The 8,807-nt window shown below is 35.7% G+C and overlaps 1 long non-coding RNA gene across 1 annotated transcript; it reads left to right on the top strand.

Annotated features, from left to right (window-relative positions):
* The first annotated feature begins 2,031 nt into the window (after window positions 1–2,031).
* Window positions 2,032–8,279, top strand: LOC103606877. The gene is made up of 2 exons (XR_551923.1): window positions 2,032–2,162; window positions 6,534–8,279. It is a non-coding gene; the product is annotated as an uncharacterized LOC103606877 (long non-coding RNA).
* Window positions 8,280–8,807: the final 528 nt, after the last annotated feature.

Genomic DNA, 8,807 nt, shown 5'->3' with positions numbered 1-8,807 from the left:
CTAAATCAAGCTCTCTGTAGCCCAAGGTTACAGACTTCCCGCTTGAATTCCTCTTCTTTTTCCCTGACCCTGGCCCTCAAAGAAACCTTGAACTGTATGGCCATGTCTTTCCTGCTCTTTACCATCCAACTAAGTTATGCATTCTCATAGGAGCAATGTCATCCACTTCCCCCAAGGGATAAAATGGCCCTTGGTGGTGGGGGAGGAGGTGGCAAAAAAATCTTAGGTATTACTAGGAATTACAATGTCTTGTGGGCCTCCAATACATCACAGTAAATAAAGTGTATCTATGTATTAAAATTTCATGGGGTTGGTGGATAATCTGGGGTAAAAATAGTCTAAAAAAGTTCCTTGGGGAGAGTAATAATGACAAAAGTTTGAGAAACACCAAACTAGGTAGAAATCCTATATATTGAAGAACTCAAGGCAGAAAAAGGCTAGGCCAGAGGCTCTGATTAGCCCACAAAGAACATAGCAACGTAATCATCATGCTTGGTGGGGGCAGATTCATGCATGGAGAAAGAAAGCATGACAGAGGAAATGTGCTCCTTCATTTCTGACACTTGAGTTTTTAGGCAGGAAGAAGGAGCAGGTCTAGATGGATGTGCAAGAAGAGATGGGAAGGAAGGTACAGAGGAGGGAACCAAGCTCTGTGCTCAGAGGGGCAAGTGTGGTCCTGGGGCTTAAGTGAGAAGTTAGTGAAGTGCAAACAATACATGGTCACCCATTACATTAAAGTTAAATGACTGTCTTTGGTTAATGGGAAGAAGGTGAGTGTTAATACCTAAATACAAGAGGAAGGTTGCCATGTAAGGGTGGTCTAATGGGCTAGAACATCGAAGAGTAAACTGAATACATTTTAGTATTCCAATCTTTCTATATTCAGCCCAGTATAAAAATAAAGAGCCTGTTATTATAGGATGTGTCTCTGCACAATAGCCCAAATATCATTTTCATTATAGGCTAGGCACTATGTCTTGTGTTAAGAATACCAGTTGAATAAATGAATAACTGACTCTCAGGGGACACAATATAATAAGGAAGAGGGGTAAATATGTAGACATTTAAAAACAGTATGTAACTGCAGGGGTAGAGATGGGTGTAGGATTTTATGGGCACACTGGATGGAGGATGGAACCTACCCTTGTCTGGAAACAGTAAGGCAAGGTCAAGTTAGAATATGGTAAGGTCAAATTAGGGTATGTCAGGTACCAGTGGGATGTCTGGGAGCACAGGACAGAACTGAAGATGTAGACTTGGGAGAGTCGTTGGCATATAAAAGCATAGGAGAGAATATAAACCCAGCCCTGGGGAACACCAGTGTTGAAAGTAGAGGCGGAAGTAAAGGATCCGATAAAAGAACTAAGAAATGGTCATATAGGTAGAAAGAGAACAGGGAGATGGTAGTGTCATGGTAGCCAAGAGTGGTTAACAGCACGAGACCCCACAGAAGGGTCAAGTAAGGTAGGGAATTTGCCTGCTAACATATAGGAATTAAGTTTTTAGACCACATTAAACTGGTTTATTGCAATTTTTAAAAATTTTAAATTATAAGGAGGAAAACTGTAAGTTCTACCTTTCCATAGTCACTAGTAGCATTTTTGAGTTTAACATCTAGTCATGTGTGAGGGTTCTTCAAAAAGTTCATGGAAGGATTAGTATTATCTTCTAATTCCATTTTTCCATGAACCTTTTGAAGTACCCTTGTATTTGTTTGTACACTTAGTATCCTCCTTTTTTCATTAAATATTTTGTGAGCATTTTGTTTCTAAAATATTATTTTAATGGTTGCCTACTATTCTAACATGGCTATACCATAACTGCTTTGAACAATCTTTTATGATGCATATTCTTTTCATTGAAATCTTTTATCCACTATGTAGAAATCATATAAAGACATAAGATTTAATTTTAAGAGAAATACTAATTAATTAACTTAGTAGAAATTACTTAACTAATAACAATAATAGCACCTTATATGTGTATACCACTATTTGGTTTTTCATGGTACTTACATACAGTCTCTCTTGTTTGGTCTTTACTGACAGAGAAAGAGCAATCCAAGAGATGCGTCGACATGGTCTTCCTACACCACCCCTTAGCTCTACTCTGAAGTCTCCTTCAAGTTCTCCTGAACATATAAATATATAATTATCAGAAAGGTATGTATGTAACACCAAGGATGGGAAAACTAATCTATGCTTGTAAAAACTTGGGAAGTAGTTTTCTATGTAGGGGGAGGGGAGATTGCCTGGAAAGGTGTTCAGGGGAAATTCCAGGAGTAATGAAAATATTCTGTATCTTGGTGGTGGTGGTTACATGGATATTTTTACAGTTGTAAAAACTCATTAAACTGAACATTTACAGGTCATACATTTTAGTGTATGTAGATTATACCTGAATTAGAAAAGAGGATATCTACAACAAAACATTAAATGACAATATGAGATATCACAGGTAGGTATTTGATGAAGAGCCAAATTCAAGGTACAAATAATTAGTGGTAAAAGTGTGGACATGCATGTAGAAGGTTGTGGGGGAATAAGGGAGAAAAGTTTGAAAGATAGAGTGGATTATATGGAGTATATTGAATGTTAGTCTGAATTGAAGATTGTAGACTTCATGCTGTAAATCAAGGGAAGCCATTGAACATCAGTCCTCCTGTGAATAGTATAGGTACAAGGGAGGGGTCAAGATGAAGAACTATTTCTGGTTGATTAACTTTACAACTGTATTCGAGGCATACTGGAAGGGGTGGAAACTAGAGTAGAGAGACCAATAAGAGGGTATGAAATAAACAGTATAATCAGTTCAGAATCAGTGTAATATTTAAAGGTAGGACAGATTTTTAAAAGTAAATTATAGTATACTTACAGAAAAGTGCCACATTATAGGTACAGCTCAATGAATTTTCAAACTGAACACACCTGTATAACATGCACCCAGATCAAGAAACAAAACATTACCTCTCTTGGGCTCCCTTCTAGTCATAAGCCTTGTAACTGTCCTGGCTGTAAAAAGCGTAGATTCTTTCTGCCTGTTTGTTGACATTTTATAAATGAAATCATATGTTTCTGGCTTCTCTTCCTCAACAGTACATTTGTGAGATTCATCCATACTGTCGTGTGTACTTGTAGATTGTTCAGTCTTTTGGCTGCATAATGAAATACCATTATGTAGATTTACCACAATCTATTTACTCATTCTACTGTTGATTGGCATTTGGTAGTTTCCAGTTTGGGCTATTACAAATAGTGCTATGGGTATACACTTAGGAGTGAAGTTGCTGGATCACTGGATATGCATATGTTCAAGCTTTAGTAGGTACATCAAACCTGTTTTCCAAAATAGCTGTAAAGAGTTAGGACACATTTGGGCCGGCCCGTGGCTCACTTGGGAGAATGCAGTGCTGATAACAAGGCCGTGGGTTCGGATCCTATATAGGGATGGCCGATTCACTCACTGGCTGAGCGTGGTGCTGACAGCACCAAGCTAAGGGTTAAGATCTCCTTACCGGTCATCTTTAAAAAAAAAAAAAAAAAGAGGACACATTTGACTGAGGAAGGGTCAAAGGGATATGCTGACTCATTGGAGATGGGAGTGAATGGGAAAGAAGCATGAGTCAGACCCAGGGTTTGACAGCTCATAACTGTGAAAAATGCAGACTCATTGACAGAAATAAAGTCAGTCTTGTTTAAACTGATGCATCTTTTTGCCTCTTTTAATAGACGTACATACAAGATAGTTAGTTGTTTCCTCCATGACTCAGAATCTTCATTATAAACATTAGCTATATACTGTGCTTTAAGGCACCGGTGCCCCGTGTCTGTAGGGCCTAGATTTAAATGATTTCTGATTGTTGTGCTTTTGCTTTTGTGCTGTTTAAAACATTTATTTTCCTCTTTCACTTTGAGGACCACCTCTCAGTGCTTACTGCAGTCACTTTGTCCTCACAGCTTCTAAGTTGCTGCATTGTTTTGAACGTGATTAGGTGGTGGTTCACTGACTTGTTGTAAAGCTGTACAACAGTGTGACACAAACATTTTCTTGTGTTTGATTCACAGCTGCAGTTTAGTTCAGGTGTTGGCAAATTAGGATCTGCAGGCCAATCTCTCTGCCTGTTTTTATAAATTAAGCTTTATTGGAGCATAGCCACACTCATTTTTTACATATTGTCTAAGACTGATTTTCTACAGAGGCAGAGTTGAGTGTTGTGACAGACCCTGTGGCCTGAAAATCTAAAAGATTTACTCCCTGGCCCTTCACATTATGTAGCCTCTGGAAAACTCAAGTGTGTACACCCATGAGAAAAAAAGTGAAAAGGCAAATAATTCCCTGGTTTTATGAAAGTAGGCTTGACTTGTAGACTCCCCAAAAGGGTTTTGAGGACTCCCACGGATCCCTACACCACACGTTAAGAACCACTGAGAAAGAACACAGTGGATTCCAGCAATCCCTAAAGCTGTGATGAATTAGAAATCTTTTTTCTAATTGCGATAAAGTATATAATACGAACTTTTCCATATTAACTATTTTTTAAGTGTACAACCCAGTGGCATTAATTACATTCACAGTATTGTGCAACCAGCACCGCTGTCTATTCTAAAACCTTTTTTATCACCCCAAACAGAAACTCTGTGCCTGTTAAACTGTAACTCTCCACTCCCCTGACCTCACCTTCCCATTTTCTGGTAACTTCTAGTCTACTTTTCTGTCTCTGTGAGTTTGTCTATTTTAGATTTTCATATAAGTGAAACTAGACAATATTTGTCCTTTTGCTTTTGGCTTATTTTGCTTAGAATACAGTTTTCAAGGTTCATCCATGTTGTAGGATAAACCACTTTTTATAAATCTTTTCATCAGTTGAGAACACCTGGGTTGTTTCCTCCATCTTGTGGCTATTGTGAATAATGCTAATATGAATGTTGGTGTAAAAATATCTGGTTTAGTCCCTGCTTTCAAATCTTTTGGTATATATCTAGGAGTAGAATTGCTGAGTCATATGGTAATTCTATGTAACTTTCTGAGGAACTGCCAGACTGTTTTACACATGGCTTCACCGTTTTACATTCCCACCAGCAATGTATGAGGGTTTTGGTTCTCCACATCCTTTCCAACACTTGTAATTTTCCACTTTTAGAATTATAACAATCATAGTACATGTGGATTAGAAAACACTTCCAACCATTATCAAATTCACAATTGTAATTTTGTAATAATTTACAATTAATTTTAAAGGTATCCTAAATGAGATTGTTAATTAGTAATCCATTTCCATTCACATTTTCTAAATATTGTCACTGAAAAAGTTTTAAGGTATTTCCCCATAAGCACTCAGAAGTTAATTGCTCAGCTATGAAATAGTTTCTCAGATTAGTGTCTCTCTAATAGTTAAAGTATATAATCCAATTTTGGTTATTTTTTTGACTATGGTATCTAATGCATGCTGTTTAAGATAGAAGAAAACAAATGTTTCTCCTACTCTCACATATTACTCAACACAACACTTCTGACACCAAATTCTCCAGCAGACACCAACTGGGTGTCCTGTAATTTAATTCAGTTCTGACACTGTCTACCTAGAGATAGTGTCAGACGCCGTAGGTTAAGGACTCAATCCTACAAGACCCCTCCCCCATCCCCAACCCTGCTCCCCCTTCAGATGCCAATTGCAAGCCCCAGGTTGTGTGTGACCTGTGCTTCTGACCTGCTATAAATTGAGGTTCCCACAACCCCCTCCTCAGGTTCGATTAATTTGCTAGAGCAGATCACAGAACTCAGGGAAATATTTTACTTGCGTTTACCCATTTATTATGAAGGATGTTACAAAGGATACAGATGAACATCCAGATGGAAGAGATGCATAGGGCAAGGTATGGAGAAAGGGGAGTGGAGCTTCCTTGCCCTCTCTGGGTGTACCACTCTCTGGGCACCTCCAAGTGTTCAGCTATCTGGAACCTCCCTGAACCCAGTCCTTTTGGGTTTTTATGGAGGCTTCATAATGTAGGCGTAATTGATTAAATCATTCATCATTGGTGATCAACTCAACTTGCAGCCCCTTCCTCTCCCTGGTTAAGGGACAAGGCTGAAAATCCTAACCCTCTAATCATGCCTAGGTCTTTCTGGTGACCAGCCCTCATCCTGAAGCTATTTAGGGGTGGCCAGCCATCAGTCATTTCATTAGCATAGACACTGTTATCACTCCAGAAATTCCAAGGAGCTGTGTGCTAGAAACCAGGGGCAGAAACTAAACACATATTTCTTATTATATCACAATATCACATGTACTCATTGAGAAAACATAAAGTGCAAAAAAGTATAAATAAGACAACCAAAAACATTTTTTAAAGCACAGAACAGCACTTTTTAACCTGAGGAAGTAAAACAGTACTTCTTAAATTGAACTGAAGACAAGGTTTTATTAGAGACTATAATTTCAGTGAAAACATTATTGAATTTCAGTTTTTTATGAATGTATTGAGTAATTTTATCTTGTTTATCTTAATTCACCTTTCCCTTCCCCCACTTTTCAGAATAATGGCTTTCAATGAGTTCCTATATGGATTTTTAAAAGAACAGAACAGTAGTGAAATATTTGAAGTACTTGTTCCTGAAAATCATGAACATTGATACAAATTCTACCTCTGTCAATTTTTATTTAAATCAGTGAATATTTATGTGAAAAAGTTTGGTTTAAAAGAACTTTATGTGTATATTTTTATATATATGACAGAACAAAATATGTATTAATAGTGCTTAACTGATGTTATCTTCATATTTTTATTATTCCTGACTTAAGTCCTCAAAGTGTGTTTATACTGTGAATTAATATAATGTATTGTTCACATTATGCTTTAATAATCTATTTCTTAATGAGCCATGAAATATGTGTGTAAATATTCTTACAGTACTTGTTTTTAAAGTTTTTTTAGTTTTCATGCCTGTATTTATAACCTATATCGTTTTGTAATCACAAAGACTTATCAACTTTGATATTTTGCTGTCATGCTTAACTTTTTTCTTCAGAATGTAAAATTAATTATTCACAGATTTGCTCTCTGTCATTGAAGGGAATATATTCAGGACTAGTCTTATAATATCAGAACTCTTGATAAAATAATGATTATCATATATAATTTGTTATTGCCAATTAGAAGAACTATGATGGGAAAGACATTTATATACAATATTATATTATTTTGGCTGTCACATGAACTCTTCACATAATACAGATTCTTTCAAAATCAACTAAAATCTATAGAGTTTTGTAAAACAATAGAACAGAAATTTGGGACTTTTCAGTAAATAAAATCAGTATATTAATCTAAAATTTCAGAGTGTAGAAGTATATGGGGTTAAAATAGTAAAACATTGTTAAAATTCCAATATACATTAAATAATATCAGTTTTTTGCTTCTAAACCTGTATGTTGTAATTTACCACTCTTCCAGAATAATATGTAAACACTGAACTATGGCATGTAAATTGAAAACCACTTTTTACAATTAATTTTCAAAGTTGTAATTTTAAGGAATTTAGGTGTATACATGTATTAATAAAAGAACAGAAGTGCAAAGTAGAATGTCAGATACAAAAATCATATTTGAATTGTACAAATTTGAAGAAAATCCTGTTCCTAATAGATTTCATTATGATTGAAAAAGAACTCAAAAAACTAACATAGGAAAGTGAAAGACCAATTAGTTTCCTCTTGTGGTTTAATAAAGTGGAGTGTGTGTGTGTGTGTGTGTGTGTGTGTGTGTGTGTACCTGGGGGAGGGCAGTGCTCTTTTTCTAAAACTAATTTGCCATATATGTTCAGGTTATGTCCTTTGCAACAATTCAGTGTGTATTTGGGTGTGGGGTGGCTTACTTTTCCACCATCTTTGTAATTTTATGTTTCCCATCTCCTTTGTGTGAATTTGTGTTATATAGCAAAACACAAGAGAAGTGGGACTACTTGCTATGTCATGTGGAAACTTTTAATAAATATATGTAAATAAAAAATATTTGTCCCTACCTTTTCCCTCAAAGTAACAGCAAGACATATTTTCTTAGATACTTTGTATTTAATGTTTTCTATATTTAAAAAATGTATAACTTGCCATAATTGTTATTTTCAGAACCATGATACTAAAATTTTTTTAACAATTAGTTTTATCTAAAATAATGTTCTGACCTTACATAGATGTTTTTAACTTTGTTTTAAATAAATTTAAATTGCGAAGCTTGACATAGATTTGGCAATAAACTTTCCAGTCAATTTTTTTTCCTTAAAAATAGTGTTTATAATTTTATATTAGCAGTATTCTCAATTTTAAAATTCAGTAGAATTTATTCAAATCAAACTTTATCATGGTGGGATATGGGGAAATCCCTGAACTTAGGTGCCAGGCACCTTTTTTTTTTACTGACTTTCATTTATTTCCAGTTAGTTCAAAATATAAGAAATGAAGTCAAAATTTGTTTGTAATCCATCCACAAAATGGTTAAACATGTATGTGTGTATGTATAAACGTTTTTCTCACTTGTAAATGGTCTTTGTTGAGAACATCAATTACCATTAGGCTATGCCACCTGGTATCCTACCTTATTGAAATTTATTGCACATCTGACCTCATCCCTCCCTCCCCAATTCTCATGTAGCTTTCTGTCTGTCTACCATTAGTTCTATCATCAATCTTTTTATGTTAGTATCTTCTTGGACCAGTGGTTATTGACCATACCTGCACATTGTACTTACCTGGAGAATTTTTAATGAAAAACTGATGTCTGAACTCCTACATCAGACCAAATAAATCAGAATCT

Source organism: Galeopterus variegatus, unplaced genomic scaffold, assembly GCF_000696425.1.
Source record: "Galeopterus variegatus unplaced genomic scaffold, G_variegatus-3.0.2 Scaffold6908, whole genome shotgun sequence".
In the NCBI taxonomy this organism is placed as follows: Eukaryota; Metazoa; Chordata; class Mammalia; order Dermoptera; family Cynocephalidae; genus Galeopterus; species Galeopterus variegatus.
The sequence above is the reverse complement of the archived record's forward strand: the minus strand, read 5'-3'. Positions and strand labels throughout refer to the sequence as shown.